Source organism: Dreissena polymorpha, chromosome 1 (assembly GCF_020536995.1).
Source record: "Dreissena polymorpha isolate Duluth1 chromosome 1, UMN_Dpol_1.0, whole genome shotgun sequence".
Taxonomy (NCBI): Eukaryota; Metazoa; Mollusca; class Bivalvia; order Myida; family Dreissenidae; genus Dreissena; species Dreissena polymorpha.
In genome coordinates this window covers 31,116,061-31,133,131 of record NC_068355.1, presented here as the reverse complement: position 1 = coordinate 31,133,131, position 17,071 = coordinate 31,116,061, and the positions used below count along the sequence as shown (strand labels likewise).

The 17,071-nt window shown below is 38.7% G+C and overlaps 1 long non-coding RNA gene across 1 annotated transcript; it reads left to right on the top strand.

Annotated features, from left to right (window-relative positions):
* Nucleotides 1-4,522: 4,522 nt before the first annotated feature.
* LOC127875178 (uncharacterized) lies at nucleotides 4,523-16,352 on the top strand. The gene is made up of 2 exons (XR_008047317.1): nucleotides 4,523-4,931; nucleotides 15,490-16,352. It is a non-coding gene; the product is annotated as an uncharacterized LOC127875178 (long non-coding RNA).
* Nucleotides 16,353-17,071: the final 719 nt, after the last annotated feature.

Here is a 17,071-nt window from a genome sequence, read left to right as displayed (position 1 = left end):
ATTCTCTACAACCGTGTGACTTGAACTGCTGGCTGCGGTGGAGCAATAGTGTCAATCACAGTGCCAAAGAACTTGGCAAACTCAGCCAACACGGCTCCAATCTCGATTTCCTTGTCTCGGTACTGCTGTCACAACCCCTGTAGTATGGCATCCCGTTTCAGGACAGATGGCCTAACTATTCTTGTGGATTTCCCCCTCTCTCAGATGGCGTAACTCGAAGTACACGTCTTCGGCTTCCCTTCTGAGGACTGGTACTAACCGGTAGAAAGTGAAACTATGATGTCCTGTCATGTTGTTGAGGCGGTGGTGCCAACCTGAATTTTTTTTAATAAATAATATTTAAATGCTGAATTAGAAACATTATAATTACTTAGATTCCAGATAACTTACAGGTAAATAGCTTGATTCGTATTACTCTGTATTGCCAGAATAAAGAATAACATTTTTCAATACAAGGTTTGGGTGAAAATTTGTAATGGACACAATGTATTTTACAGAAGCAGTCGATCGTGTCTTTAATGGTGCATACCTACAACATCGTTGTTGGTTCTGATTATGATACCAAACACGGACCAGGAGGGGAGGGGATATCAAAGATCGGAGGGTTCATCCACTGTCTCTCCATGTAAATGACCAGACTGCGAAGTTGATCTGTGTTGGCTCTCTGGTATAGTTCCTCAAACGCCCGCTCAATATGGTTGGCTGGAAGATATGGCAACATCATGATCTGTCTGAGGTAGTGGTATATTGTAGCCCGCTCCATGTATAAATGTGGTCCTTAGGCCGAGATTTCCGATCTTCTTCCAAACCGCCTGCTGTGAGTGGAACGAGCACCCCTTTATGGTAGTTCCGGGAAAAACTTGTCGTACGGCTAACCAAGTAGCTAAAAAATAAATCATAACATTTAATTTTATAGTATTTTTTTTATAAAGTTCAGTTTCTATTATTGCTATTTTTATGACAACTAAAGTGATCTTTTCACGGTTTGGTAAATTGACAAAATTGAAAAAAGTTGTTTCAGATTCGCAAATTTTCGTTTTAGTTATGATATTTGTGAGGAAACAGTATTACTAAACATTTACCATAATCCAATATAGCCATTATATGTATCTTTTGACGATTTGAAAACCTAAAAATTATAAAGAGTTTGAACGCGAAACGATTGAATAATTTGGAGAGTTCTGTTGTTGTCGTTTAAATTTACGAAACAACGAAGATTGCTTATATAAGGTAAAATATACTTAAACTGTGTGTATCCGGCGGAATAGCCGAGAGGGCTAATGCGCTTTTACTTCAGTCTAACTCAAGGACTCCGGGGGTCACTGGTTCGAGCCCTGGTACCGGCTACTTTTTTTCCTTTTTTTAATTTTATTCTTGATTTGTTTACTGGAGCTTTTAAGATCCAATGTTTACATTTATCAATATTAAGCATTTAATGATAAACTTCAAAATATGCCAAAATCTGTGAAAAGGCCCCTTTAAGCTATGATTAAGTTATTACCTTGCTCAAAGTCTATAAAGAAGTTCTCGCCGTTCACGGATACAAGGGCATCTCTCACTGCGGTGAAAACTTTCACGTAGTCCTCGGTGCGCCTCCTGGACATTAGGATGAACACCATTGGCAGTTGCTTCCAACTGGCCAGACGCGAATGGATCACCCAGAACACTGAACGTCGCATCCAAGAACCACCTCTTACACGATGACAGGAGCACTAGCTGTTTGTGTGTGGCGGTGCCGCAGTAGACATCTGCCACAGGAAACTCAGGGCACTTTAGAAAGTCCATGTCAATTGCAAAGTTCAAGTCAGTTGGAGGTTTAGGTCGAATTTTCTCACGGGCGCGATTTGCCTGCCTGGCCAAACTGTTCGCAACTGGAACGGACGGTTGGTTCGAGTCCATTCACCTTCTCCGCGCCTCAACTCATATAGCAGTCGACCTCTTGTACGGCTGATGACGGGCTTCCTGCTTAACCTGAACACTGAACTTCACTTTATTTAGCAATGCTGTTTCTGGTTGATAGGAATGTTGGTTGGGACCACGAGTAAACACATTTCCTTTTTGAATGACTGAGGCATAACACCTACACTTGGCACTTGTCACGGAACATGATCAAAACACTGATTTCTTTTGTGTCTTCTTCTGGAAGTACCTATACCCATCACTTCCCACTAACAAGGGTGTTCCTTTCTTTGTCCCATCCTCGATTACTTCAAACACAATCTCTGTCTCTTCTAACACAGTAGTCGACAATGGTTCAGGCAGTATGTTGTCTTCTTCTGTTTCTGGTTTATCGTTAATAGTACCATCAACGTTGAAAGGGACTACCAGTGGGTCAATATTAGTGGCATTCATCGTGCTGTCGTCCATCTCAGTGCCATCATTAGTTGAGACAGAATACATCTCAGTAGCATCACTAGTGGATAACAGAAATGTCTATACGACGAACGTTGCGCCATAGTCGTCGGTTGGATTTCTTCTCTTACACTGCTCACATGTATAAGGGATGTCCGCGTTATTTCGTATAGCCGTGAAATATTATTCAACTTCAACTTCGTACTGACAATGCTTTAGTTTTTAGAAATGATGTGCAAAGAATGGGTTAATTAAGTTTAAAAGATAAAAGATCTACAGGAAAACTAAGGTTAAAAACAAAAGTAAGGGGTCTAGAGTGAATGAGAATCCAGTAGATTGGGGCTGTATATCGGTAGGAAGACCGTTCCATAGCCGTATTGCCCTGGGAAAGAATGAGTTTAAATGGTACTTTGTTCTGGAATGTGGGATAAGGTAATTTAGGTTTCTGGTGGGAATAAGATGGTGCTGATCAACTGCAACTAACTCGTTTCTGATTTTATAAAACATTACAAGAGTGGCCTGGCGTCTTCTATATTCTAGGGTTTTCCAATTAAGGGGCAAAATCATATGGGAGACACTACTGGTGTAACTGTAGTCATTAAATATGTAACGGGCTGCAGATCTCTGAATCATTTCGAACGATTTTGTATATAAGGTATTTCTGCCAGAGGTCCCAAACTGTGGAACAGTATTCAACTTGGGGGCGGACATATGTTTTGTAAGCAGCTTCTTTGACCTTTTTATTGTCAGTTTTGTTATTCCTTTTAATGAAACGGAGAGTATTTTTGGCCTTTGAGGTAATGTTGTTTATATGAGGGGCCCAATTGAGATCTTGACCTAATGTGACTCCTAAATATTTGGACTGTTCAGTTGACCTGAGTTCTATGTTATGTAACCTATAGGGGAATATGACAGGCTTTCGTTATGGATTCTTAGGATCTCACACTTGTCGGGATTTAATTCCATAGAACATTTCCGCTCCCATAACTCTAAAAGGTGAAGATTTTGCTGTAAGCTTTCTGCGGAAGATAAGGATTTGATGGTAAGATAAACGACAGTATCATCAGCAAAAAGGCGGGCCCGACTTTTGATGCTGTCCGCATGGTAGATCGTTTATGTAAGCGAGGAAGAGGCAAGGGCCGAGGACCGAACCCTGGGGGACTCCAGAGAGGACTGGTAGTCTATCGGAGCTTTTTCTTTCGACAAGAACTTGTTGTGACCTGTTTTGGAGGAATGAGCGGACCCAAGAGGAGACCTTATTATCTATACCAAAATGCTTAAGTTTGTGAATTAGTTTATGGTGATCTACTTTGTCGAAGGCTTTGCTGAAATCCATTATAATGACACCAGACTGCTGACCGAGTTCTAGATCAGCAATCTTCTGGGTAAAACATATGAGTTGGGTCTCGCAGCTACGTCTAGACCTAAAACCGTGCTGCTGTGGGCTTAATATATTGTGGGAGTCAAAGTAATTCATAATATTTGATACCATGATGTGTTCCATAAGTTTGGATGCAATGCAGGTAAGGAAAATGGGCCGATAGTTGCAAGCTTAGGGCTTTTGTTGACCTTTCTTGTAGACAGGGGAAATAACTGCATGTCTCCAGTCATCTGGGACAATGCCTGTGTCAAGTGACCTCCGGAAAATACTTGTTAGCGTTGGGCAACTTCACTGTGCAGTTCTTTGAGTAGCCTAGGGGAGATTTCATCTGGACCTGATGCTTTATTTGGATTCAGGCCAGTTAGGATCGAGTTTATCAATTCCTTGGACAGTAATGTTTATTGAGGGCATCGGTGGGTGGGAGTGGTAAGGTATAGCACTCTTAGCAAGTTGTTTGAGGCTACGAGGCTGGGGACGGGAGAAGACGGATTCAACTGTTGGTTTAAAATGTTGGCCTTTGAGGTTGGATCAGAGTGGATTAATCCGTTACTTCTTATTGTGGCTACTCCGGAGTTTTCAGTTGTGCTTGATTTTATGAAGGAGTAAATCTTCTCTGAAATCTCTAGTTTTACTCCAGGAAACTTTTAAGTATATTTTACGTACCCCGGGTACTTTGTAGTATTATTACAAAGTACCCAAAATATTAAGTAGTACTTGAACCGACAATAAATAATCGTGGTTGAGACAACCACGATTGATCGCTGTCGGACTAACGCGGGTACTCTTCAGAATGATGATGCGAAATTCCATTTGTGTGAATGTAATATTTATAAGTACAAAAATCACATTAGATGTTCGTGTCCTGTTCATTTCTATACAATGCAAAAAGAAATTCCGATCTTAATTGTTACAAATAATTATCATAGACAACAGTGTCCTTTCGAAATATTGTTAGGTTTACACCGGTAATAACTCTAAACTATTTAGACGCCGCATTTTGTATTTGCTCTTTAAAGCGTTTGAGGCACTCGGATTCGTATCATCATTCGTATCATTGCGACTATGGCTAGGTTTTTAAGAACCAGCCGTCAAAAGAAACTCTTCGTTAAAATACTTCCAGTCGTTTGCGTTTTAACCTTTTTAGCACCTTCAATATACCAAATTGTTACAATGCAAAGGACGCAGTCCAAAATAAACGGTAAATAACAATTTCATTTTATGTATCACCTTGTTGGGTATTCCCAGTAGGTTACAGTATACTTATCGTTTCATGCTGTGCTCTCTAAAAAAAATAGAAATATTTGACTTGAAGGCATGTTTTACAATTTAAACTATTGTTCTGGTTTTATGTTTTGGGAATAGTGGTAGGGCATGAACTAGTCCATATAAACGGACTGCCAGAGCCTTTGATAATTTTTGCTATGGCGGCTCTGGCAGTCCATATGCACCCCTTCATAAACATGGGTGCAGTTCAGCGCAGAGAATCCGTGCGCTTCACTAAACAGACGTCGTTCGAGAGAAATTGAGGAAAATAATGAATAAACTTCATAAACATGTTAAATTTACCTGAATGGCAACCTACGGATGTTATCCTTTGCATGCACCCTATAAAAACACGACGATGTTTTAACACACTTTCCTCACTGACATGTTTTATGTTTAAATTTGAAACAGTGTATTCTGTATCGAATAACACATCGTTATCGACTTTATGGGCTCCAACACATAACCCGACGTGCAAAATATTGGTGTACTGCGACCTAACCAACATTGGGTCAATTTTCCAATATGGCGGATACAGCGTACAAAACAAAACCTAAGTCAATACAAATCAATTATTTCTTGCTTTAATGGTACCATTTGGATGAGTTTGTGGTTTAGATAGGTAAATTTTAATAAGCTCTTGCAGTTTCAATGTTCATTAACCTTTGAATTGTTGATAACATTTTGCACCCATGGACAAGAGAGAGCGCATTGCAACTCTCAGCCTAAGCTGAGAGTTGAATTATTGCAACTAGGGCATGAACAGGTGTTCACTCTAAATCCATGAAATATGATAAACGTAGAGACTATAGTAAAACAGTGCACTTAAAAAGGTTACATTCCACAAGAAAACAGCTGGAAAAAGGTGCAAAAACAGTCGATTTTAAGACATAAAGTGATGCAGTTGTTACCATAAAAAGATTTGACCAGGCCACCATTGTTTTGCCTAATAAAAAAGCAACAAAAACTGGTCAATATTGTAATTCATCAGAACAATTTCCTCTTTTATAACTTGTTCTTATAGTGTTCCTTAGTAACACAAAATAATTATTTTATGATTATTTTCAATACTACATCGTCTGTTGACATTTTGTCACAAGAAATTAACCTCCTTTGCATTGTCAGTTTTAAGGCTATTATTTTATAGTATGCAAATCTTCAAATTGGAATAGCCAACCAGAATACACGGCTCAACAAGAAACCAATTTTTAAGATGGCAGTGTGACACTATCAACGCAATGATTATTTATAATCATTGCAGACAATAAACAGTTGAAAAAAATCAAATATAAACACCAATGGATAATAATTATGTTTATAATGATTCATAGTCATATTTTTATAAAATATTTATGATGTTACAACTTTATGCAAAATACCCATTACTCAACAAGCATGTAGCATACTTTTAAGTTTTCCTACACTTAAAGGGGCCTTTTCACAGATTTTGGCATGTATTGAAGTTTGTCATTAAATGCTTTATATTGATAAATGTAAACATTGGATCTAAAAGGCTTCAGTTAAAAAACAAGAATAAAATTAAAGAAAGAAAAAAAGTAACACTCAACTGGGCTCGAACCACTGACCTCTGGAGTAAAAGTCTAAAAGTAAATTGCTTGGACCACTCGGCAATCCGTGCTCATGCAATGAGTGATGTATTTTATACTTTATATAAGTAATCCTCGTAGTAGAGGTCACAGTTTTCATCCAATCTTCATGAAATTTGGTCAAAATGTTTATCTTAGTGAAATCTGGGTTGGGATTTATTTGGGTCATCTGGGGTCAAAAACTAGGTCACTAGGTCAAAAATTAGGTCACATAATAGGTCAAATAATAGAAAAACCTTGTCTAACATGTTACGCCTGCAAAAGAGGGCTCAAGCAGGCTTAGACTCCATATGGAAATGGGCAATTGAATGGGATTCAAAATTTCTCCAACCAAAACAGTAGGAGTACTATTTGGCGACCAAATTCAGCACCCTATGGACTTAATTTAAGGTCGCCGTGGTGTAATAGATATGGTGTCCGCCTAGCGACCGGGAGGTCACGGGTGCGATCCCCACCGTGGGAGTGTTCTTTAGATCACCCTCTTAGACACCAAGTACTGGTTCTAGGCCCAGGAAACGGACTCGAGAGCGCTTATATAAGCCTTAGGTTTTCGATGCAATCGAGCTGAAATAAAAAGGTTTAAACTAAATTTAGGCAGCACCAAAATTATCTTTGAAAAAGTGGTGAAATTTCTAGGTATGTACCTAGATAAACAGTTAACTTTCACTCACCACTTCAAATATTTGGCAGAAAGGTGCGAAAAGGACCTAAATTTAATGAGAATGTTAAGAGGCACAGGTTTTGGATCACATAAAAATAGCCTCTTAACTCTCTACAAGTCCCTTTTACGTCCAAAGCTAGATTATGGAGCCCAGATCTATGCATGTGCAACGCCAAACGCCCTAAAAATGGCTGATACCATTCAATATAAGGCACCTAGGATAGCTCTGAGGGCCCTGAGATGCACACCGGGTGCACTGCTTGAAGAGGAGGCCGGTATTCTACCCTTAGACTTGCGCCATAGTCAGCAGTCCCTTAACTTCTGGGCCAGGGCATAGTCTCGGCATGGCTCAAACCCTGTTAATAAGCTTGTCAGGACTGGCATCTTCATCAAGGGGAAAATACTTAAGCGTAAGCATATCGCCCTACCATTCGGTGCGAGTATTATGACCCTTGTTGAGGGTGCAGGCCTCGACAAGGTACCTGTAGCAGATCTGAGGCCCACCAAGACCCCCCCTTAACGCTTGGACCCATTGATGTTGACCTGTCACTCTCCAATAAAATAACGAAAACTGACTTGCCACAACTCATCAAGTCAGAAACACTCTTATAGATAATAAGTATGCTGAGCATCTAAAAATTTATACTGACGGCTCCAAATGCCCTAACTCTGGTTTGGTGGCCAACTCTTTTGTAATACCTTCCAAAAATATTACTAAAACGCACAGGCTCAGCAACAATCTCTCTATTTTTACAGCAGAATTTTTATGTCCCCCACTATAGTAGTGGGGGACATATTGTTTTTGCCCTGTCTGTCTGTTGGTTGGTTGGTTGGTTAATTGGTTGGTTGGTTGGTTGGTTTGCGCCAACTTTAACATTTGCAATAACTTTTGCAATATTGAAGATAGCAACTTGATATTTGGCATGCATATGTATCTCATGGAGCTGCACATTTTGAGTGGTGAAAGGTCAAGGTCAAGGTCATCCTTCAAGGTCAAAGGTCAAATATATGGGTCAAAATCGCTCATTTAATGTAAACTTTTGCAGTATTTCAATATTCAAGATAGCAACTTGATATTTGGCATGCATGTGTATCTCATGGAGCTGCACATTTTGAGTGGTGAAAGGTCAAGGTCATCCTTCAAGGTCAGATGTCAAATATATGTGGCCAAAATCGCTCATTTTATGAGTACTTTTGCAATATTGAAGATAGCAACTTGATATTTGGCATGCATGTGTATCTCATGGAGCTGCACATTTTGAGTGGTGAAAGGTGTAGGTCAAGGTCATCCTTCAAGGTCAGAGGTCAAATATATGTGGCCCAAATCGCTTATTTTATGAATACTTTTGCAATATTGAAGATAGCAACTTGATATTTGGCATGCATGTGTATCTCATGGAGCTGCACATTTTAAGTGGTAAAAGGTCAAGGTCAAGGTCATCCTTCAAGGTCAAATATATGGGTCAAAATTGCTCATGTAATGTCACTTCTGCAATATTGAAGCTAGCAATTTTATATTTGAAATGCATGTGTATCTCATGGAGCTGCACATTTTGAGTGGTGACGGGTCAAGGTCATCCTTCAATGTCAAACATCATATAGGGGTCAAGGTCATCCTTCGAGGTCAAACATCATATAGGGGGACATTGTGTTTCACAAACACATCTTGTTGGCTATTAAATACTCTTTGTGCTGGATATTGGTCAATAAACCTACTAAAACTGCTATTCTTACAGACTCAATGTCATCTCTTGAGTCTTTAAAAAACAGGAATAGCAGATCTAGGCCTGATATTTTAACTAACATTTTGGAGCTTCATCAAAAGTGCCTAGATAAATCTTTAAAGGTCACATTAGTATGGTGTCCAGCACAAGTCAACATCAGTGGGAATGAGCAGGCAGACAGGGGGGCTAAGGAGGGCCTCTTGAGGGGGGCCGTAGATGCTGGGGAGCCCCTGGCACCTACTGAGATCTACTTCCTGACAAAGAAATTTGTCGTGGGTCAGTGGAATTTCTGGACCGACAATTTGGCTTCCTGTAGACATACTTTTACCCGACCCGCGAAAACTCTCAGGCCGCCTGACAGATACTCAGCAAGCATTGTGCTTGACAGAGCCAGCACGCGCCTGAGGATGGGAACCACCCTATTACCCGGTGGCACGGGAAAATATGTCCTCGGTGTAGACCCTGCATGTCCTAGGTGCCAGGAACCCCTCACTGCGCCCCACATGCTGCTGCACTGTCCAAACCATAAGGCGCAGAGGGACCACCTCGAAGCTGCATTGCACTCCCATGGACTAGTTTAAACCTTTCCAACGTGCTAGACCCCAAGGGAGCAGCTAGGGGCCCGGTCTTCTCTGCCCTCGCCAAATACCTTCTTGGCCGTCAGATAACTGACAAGATCTAGGTCATTGGGGGAGGGAGAGCAGCCAACACCCTCCCTATTATTCAGTCATGTGACTGATTTGTTTTATACCATGTTATTTTTGCACAAGTCTAATTTAGTCATTGTTAGTGTGTTGGATTTGTGTCATTTCAACACAACTTTGTTTTGAGTTTTTTAACGGGATTATTGTTCAACCTTAACCTTTCTAAATCAGGCCAATGGTATTGACCTGGTATTCCTTATTTTAAAACATTTTTTATAAGAGAATGACGTTAGTCCACCATTTACATTCTTCAGTTTCTTAATATATTCATATTTTATAGCAGATTTTATTTAAAAGAAAAGACGAGGCTGTCCAGTAACCGGGGTATGTTGGCTGCATTGCACCCCCTCCCTTCCCTCTGGCACCCCCTTTCTCCTTCAAACTCGAAGAGCCATGTCAGACAGGAGTGCACGGTGCAGGGTCATACACCTTGTAAAACCCATTTTAGCCCTTTAAAGGGCATTACCAACTCTTTGGTACTTTAATTATTATGCCCCCCTTCGAAGAAGAGGGGGTATATTGCTTTGCTCATGTCAGTCGGTCTGTCGGTCAGTCCGTCCACCAGGTGGTTGTCAGACGATAACTCAAGAACGCTTGGGCCTAGGATCATGAAACTTCATAGGTACATTGATCATGACTTGTAGATGACCCCTATTGATTTTGAGGTCACTAGGTCAAAGGTCAAGGTCACGGTGACCCGAAATAGTAAAATGGTTTTTGAATGATAACTCAAGAACGCATACGCCTAGGATCATGAAACTTCATGGATAGATTGATCATGACTCGCAGATGACCCCTTTTGATTTTGAGGTCACTAGGTCAAAGGTCAAGGTCATGGTGACCCGAAATAGTAAAATGGTTTCCGGATGATAACTCAAGAATGCATATGCCTAGGATCATGAAACTTCATGGGTAGATTGATCATGACTCGCAGATGACCCCTATTGATTTTGAGGTCACTAGGTCAAAGGTCAAGGTCACGGTGACCCGAAATAGTAAAATGGTTTTCGGATGATAACTCAAGAACGCATATGCCTAGGATCATGAAACTTCACAGGTAGATTGATCATGACTCGCAGATGACCCCTATTGATTTTGAGGTCACAAGGTCAAAGGTCAAGGTCACGGTGACCCGAAATAGTAAAATGATTTTCGGATGATAACTCAAGAACGCTTTTGCCAAGGATCATGACACTTCATAGGTACATTGATCGTGACTCACAGATGACCCCTATTGATTTTCAGGTCACTAGGTCAAAGGTCAAGGTCACAGTGACAAAAAACGTATTCACACAATGGCTGCCACTACAACGGACAGCCCATATGGGGGCATGCATGTTTTACAAACGGCCCTTGTTTTTAAAATTGCTATATTAAGTATTATAGTATATATGGTACACCTGTACTTTACTGTTTGTTTGTTTACGTTAACTTCTATTAAAATTGTTACTTTGCTTATATAGCAAATGAGGTACTTTTGTCCCATTTTTACTCTGCTTCATCCCCTATGTATTAAGTATTATAGGTTACTTGCGTTTTTTTTTCCTGCATCTTAGTATGACTTGGTATTTCTTTAACCATTCCATTTTAATGGATTATTTCAGAATAACAACATCATATTGTCTTAAATTTTTATCCATCATTTTCCATTTGTAATTTCCATTTACCGTGCACTCACTCTGGTCTAGGGGACACAACCATCATAAAACTTCACCTCCACAATTACCTCCCTTGTACCCTTCCCAGTAGTCCTACCTCTGCTGGCTCGCCCCACCCACACCAGCCTACACTCCCAAACTCTCCCTCTTTAAACCCCCCAGGGTGGCATCATGTATTTTACCTATTAATAAATGCTTGCAGCTTTGTACATAATGTACATAATTTACTTTTATATAGAAACATCTTTGTCTTGTTTAATTTTTAACTGTAAAATACATTGTTTTATCTTATATTTCTTACGTGGCCCTATAAAGGTAACCGTTTTTTGGCGACAGGTAAGTAATTCACTGTAAAATACTAATATTACTATTGACTTTCTTTTAAATATTGTCTTAACGCCACTCTGGGGGGACGTTTCTTCTTCATAGCCCAATACTCCTTAAATTCCATACAGACAGGGTCTTATGTTGGAGCATTACGGCTATATTCCCTGTCTGCAAGTGTTCAACATTGTGCCACATTTACGAATACACACCAACTACAATACAACATATAATTTAAATAGGAATCACTGTGACCTGCTTCCACTTGGGTGGTACTGTGCCTGTTCTATACACCTGATTGAATAGGTTAAGCCATATTTTAAGAGTTATGGCTGGCATATTTTTAAACATTAAATATGCTTTTTTGTCAGGCCCCGTGGCAGTTTTGCTCCTGATGTAAATGGCGCTTAATAATTCGGTTAAAGTAAAAGGTAAATTAAGAGGCGTGCTTTTGTCCCCAGGCTCATTTAAAATGTTTTGGTGCTCCGTCTCAAACCACTTTTGATAGTTCAAAGTTTCAATGGGAAGGTTTGAGTCACTGGAGACAGATTGGAAGTGCTGTACCAAAAATCGAGCCTTTTCCCTAGGGATAGTGGCAAATTCGCCTTTGTATTTAAGTAGCGGTACAGGGGTGAAAGATTTTCCTTTAATTCTGTGAATTTTTTTGCCAAAAACCCCTGGTATTTTTCTTATTAATAATTGCTGAATCACAGAATACATTCCAATTTTGAGATTTTGCGTCTAAAATGACCTGCTTTGCTTGATTTTCGAGGAACCTATAATTAAAAAGATTATGCTCAGCGGGGTTCTTTTTAAGAAATGTTAATGCTTTTTTACGATCCTGTACCGCCTTAGAGCATGCCTCATTCCACCACGGGACCTTATTTCTGGCCTTAACCTTGCCAGAGGAGACCAGTATTTCACGTCCGTGCAAGAGCAGACGCCATGTCAAGGCCGTTCTTTGTGTGAATTTGACATCTCAAAATGGATTGACCTACTTGCGTTTGCACGGACGTGAAAGAGAAAACCAATCAGAGCCATGCTTTTAAATACTGTCAACCAATGAAAAAGCCGCTTTCTAACAGCTTTAGGCAAGACATTGTCCATTAAGTTTATCGAGTACTGCGTTTTTAACGCTTATTGAATAGAAAAGTACAGATATTTTTAAACCAAAAGATTTTTATTGAAGCACCGCATCAACACTGCAATGTATTGTTGTATTATAAATGGTACAGCGCAGTAAAATTGGGCTGACCATATTATAGCCGTTTTCGGCTTTTTTAACGCAGAGTTTTATGTTAAGCAGTGTGCTCGGGCAATGGTTTCTATCTGAAGTCCCGAAGGTAAACAACCCCATAATGTAAAAACCTTGTGTAAACAATAGAGGTCACAGTTTTCATCCAATCTTTATGAAGTTTGGTCAGAATGTTTATCTTGATGAAATCTGGGTTGGGATTGTATTTGGGTCATCTGGGGTCAAAAACAAGGTCACTAGGTCAAATATTAGAAAAACCTTGTGTAGACAATAGAGGTCACAGTTTTCATCCAATCTTTATGAAATTTGGTCAGAATGTTTATCTTGATGAAATCTGGGTTGGGATTGTATTTGGGTCATCTGGGGTCAAAAACTAGGTCACTAGGTCAAATAATAGAAAAACCTTGTGTAGACAATAGAGGTCACAGTTTTCATCCAATCTTTATAAAATTGGATCAAAACGGTTATCTTGGTGAAATCTGTGTTGGGATTTATTTGGGTCAACTGGGGTGAAAAACTAGGTCAATAGGTCAAATATTAGAAAAACCTTGCGTAGACAATAGAGGTCACAGTTTTCATCCAATCTTTATGAAATTTGGTCAGAATGTTTATCTTGATGAAAACTGGGTTGGGATTGTATTTGGGTCATCTGGGGTTAAAAACTAGGTCACTAGGTCAAATAATAGAAAAACCTTGTGGAGACAATAGAGGTCACAGTTTTCATCCAATCTTTATAAAATTTGATCAGAATGGTTATCTTGATGAAATCTGTGTTGGGATTTATTTGGGTCAACTGGGGTGAAAAACTAGGTCAATTGGTCAAATATTAGAAAAACCTTGCGTCGACAATAGAGGTCACAGTTTTCATCCAATCTTTATGAAAGTTGGTCAGAATGTTTATCTTGATGAAAACTGGGTTGGGATTGTATTTGGGTCATCTGGGGTCAAAAACTAGGTCACTAGGTCAAATAATAGAAAAACCTTGTGGAGACAATAGAGGTCACAGTTTTCATCCAATCTTTATAAAATTTGATCAGAATGGTTATCTTGATGAAATCTGTGTAGGGATTTATTTGGGTCAACTGGGGTGAAAAACTAGGTCAATTGGTCAAATATTAGAAAAACCTTGCGTAGACAATAGAGGTCACAGTTTTCATCCAATCTTTATGAAATTTGGTCAGAACGTTTATCTTGATAAAAACTGGGTTGGGATTGTATTTGGGTCATCTGGGGTCAAAAACTAGGTCACTAGGTCAAATAATGTAAAATCTTGTGTAGACAATAGAGGTCACAGTTTTCATCCAATCTTTATAAAATTTGATCAGAATGGTTATCTTGATGAAATCTGTGTTGGGAAATATTTGGGTCAACTGGGGTCAAAAACTAGATCAATAGGTCAAATATTAGAAAAACCTTGCGTAGACAATAGAGGTCACAGTTTTCATCCAATCTTTATGAAATTTGGTCAGAATGTTTATCTTGATGAAAACTGGGTTGTGATTGTATTTGGTTAGTCAGGTGAGCAATTCAGGGCCATAACGGCCCTCTTGTTTTCATATTCATAATATTCATATTTGTTTCTTTATTTTGTAAAATTACCTTTGTGTTATTGAAACTCCTCCTCAAAAAAGCATGTCAAGGCAGGTTTTGTTCACATGTTTTGTTTTTATTCCGCAGCGCGTTTTACAACATTGGGTCTTGAGCCGGAATAAACTCGGGCTTATTCTAAATAAATTTATTTATTAAAAACTGCACCCACAGGGGAGTGTTGGCACCCGTTATGCGGTGCTCTTGCTCTTGTTCTTTGGATACTATGTCCAGTGCTTATTGTATAATATATACATGGACACTATTTTTGAACCAACATGTCTTCAATGTTACAAAATATTTAGGTTACTAAATTCAACAGACAAAAATTTCACTGATTTCCTTAATTGTTAAAAAAGTGTTTATCATATTACTCACTTGTCAATTGGTCAGTTTTAAACATTTTAATGAAACACGTCATAGAAATTTCTTCTGTGGGGAAATGGTGTGAATTTTCTTGTGCTAGTCATTCTAATTCGCACCAAGTTTTAGTCAAGCAAGTCTAAATGCTCACACTTCCTTTGTAAATTTTTCATGTCGGGAGCAAAAAGAGGTTACACAGTCCATGCAGTATGACTTAAGTCAAGCCATTTTTGCTGGACTATCATGCATGGGCCCTAAGTTGCTTGAAAGTTTTTATTTTAAAATGTATTTGATGCATTTTAAATTTGAATAAATCAATCACATGTAAAAAATAAATAATTAACAAAATCACCTATCTACTGACCCACCTTCCATATAAAAAAGTTCTGTTATCCTAAATAATCCATTTTTCAATTATAATAGTATTAAACTACATTTTGGACTTAATAACATAGCAAAAGCACCATCTGGAGTAATTGAAGCATTTCAAGTTTTTAATAATGTTCATGATGTTTTGCAAACTGCTGTGTAAACGCAAACAAATCAGTGTTTTCCTAACTTTCCTCTGAGTTTACAAGTTGTAATAATTCATTTATATTTTCATTTTCAGATCCAAAATGATGAGTTTCCTTGTCAACAAAGGAAGGAATTTCTTGAAGTTTTCATCTTGCCTTGCTAGCAAAGGATTCAGCTTTAATTATGGTTCATTAAACAAATGTGGCGTTAATAACCTGCATGCTCAAAGGTTGAGCACATCTTATGTATTTGAATCAAGACAACTTCCCAAGAGTTCTGTAGCACATCGAAAGGAAACTATTGGTGGACAAGATATCAACTTTGAAGTTCTCGAAAAAAGTAATGACAACACTGCTGTAGGCCCTAGTATAAAATATGAAGTACATGAATTGTGTAGAGATGAAGATTTTCGTCAGACTGGGGAATCCTATAGACAAATATTTGATGGTGGCTACATGATGAAAATTAAAAATATGCATGTTTTAAAAAGAATGCAACTTGTTTTTGCTGTGGTTTCAACTCCTTTGTTTTTTTATCAATTTCCACTGTTTTATGCTGCGTCATTTGCAATACCAGTGGCAATTCTTACTAAAGTTGTTGTGAGAAAAGTAAATGGTATGCACCGTTTTGCTACACACATATATTTTGATGACCACAACAAGAAGTTGAAGCTGTGTTTTATCAATTCCAAAGGAAAAAAAAAAGAGCTTGTCAAACATGTATCTGAATTTTTGCCTTTACATTCTGTAATTGGGCGAAGCAATGTGTATGTGTTGAAAACGTTTGAAGATGATAAATTTTATATTGATATATCGGATTGTTATATGCAAGAAATTGAGAATTTGAAAAATATTTTTATGCTTACCCAGCCATATAACCAGATGTAGTAACTACCTAAACATGTCCAACATGTTTTGTGCTTGAAAACATAAATCAAAATAAAGATAGTGGTTATAATTGTGTTAATATTATACATGTAATATATTTGTTTTTAATCCCCAGCGGCAAAGTTGATTGGGGATCATAGGAATGCCATTTGTTCGTCCATCAGTCAGTCACTTAGCCTGCCTGTGACACTTGGGTCAGTCCGTCCATCAGTCAGTCACTTAGCCTGCCTGTGACACTTGGGTCAGTTTCATATCTCCTATACACATGGAAAGTTTTTCATAAAACTTGGTTTAAATGCTAAGGAAGTTAAGACAATGAGCAGAAACTTGGCTTAAATGCTAAGGAAGTTAAGAAAATGAGCAGAAAGCTTGTCATGCTGCCTCAAGGTCAAAGGCCTGAACCTCCATTTTTGTGTCCACTGAATATCCCCAATACCCATTAAAGGACTTTCATGAAAATTGGCTGCAATGTCAAGGTCATTGGGGCGGGATTTTAAGAAGGTATCTCCATATCATTGTTTCTACATGTACTAACATGTAAGTATTCAATTTGCACGTGTGTCTGGGTTTGTGTGAGGTCACTGGCTTAGTTCCATAACCTGTAAGTTAGGCAAACAACATCTCTTTTTGTAAGTACAACTTTTAGAACGATGTTTGCATGGAATAATGAACCTCAGTTTCGAACCGATGTCTTGTAAACAGCCCTCTGTTCTCATTTCTTTGTAATTAGCATGTACATGTATTGTATATCAGTTCAGTATAAATAAAAAATAATTACCTCGATGAGTA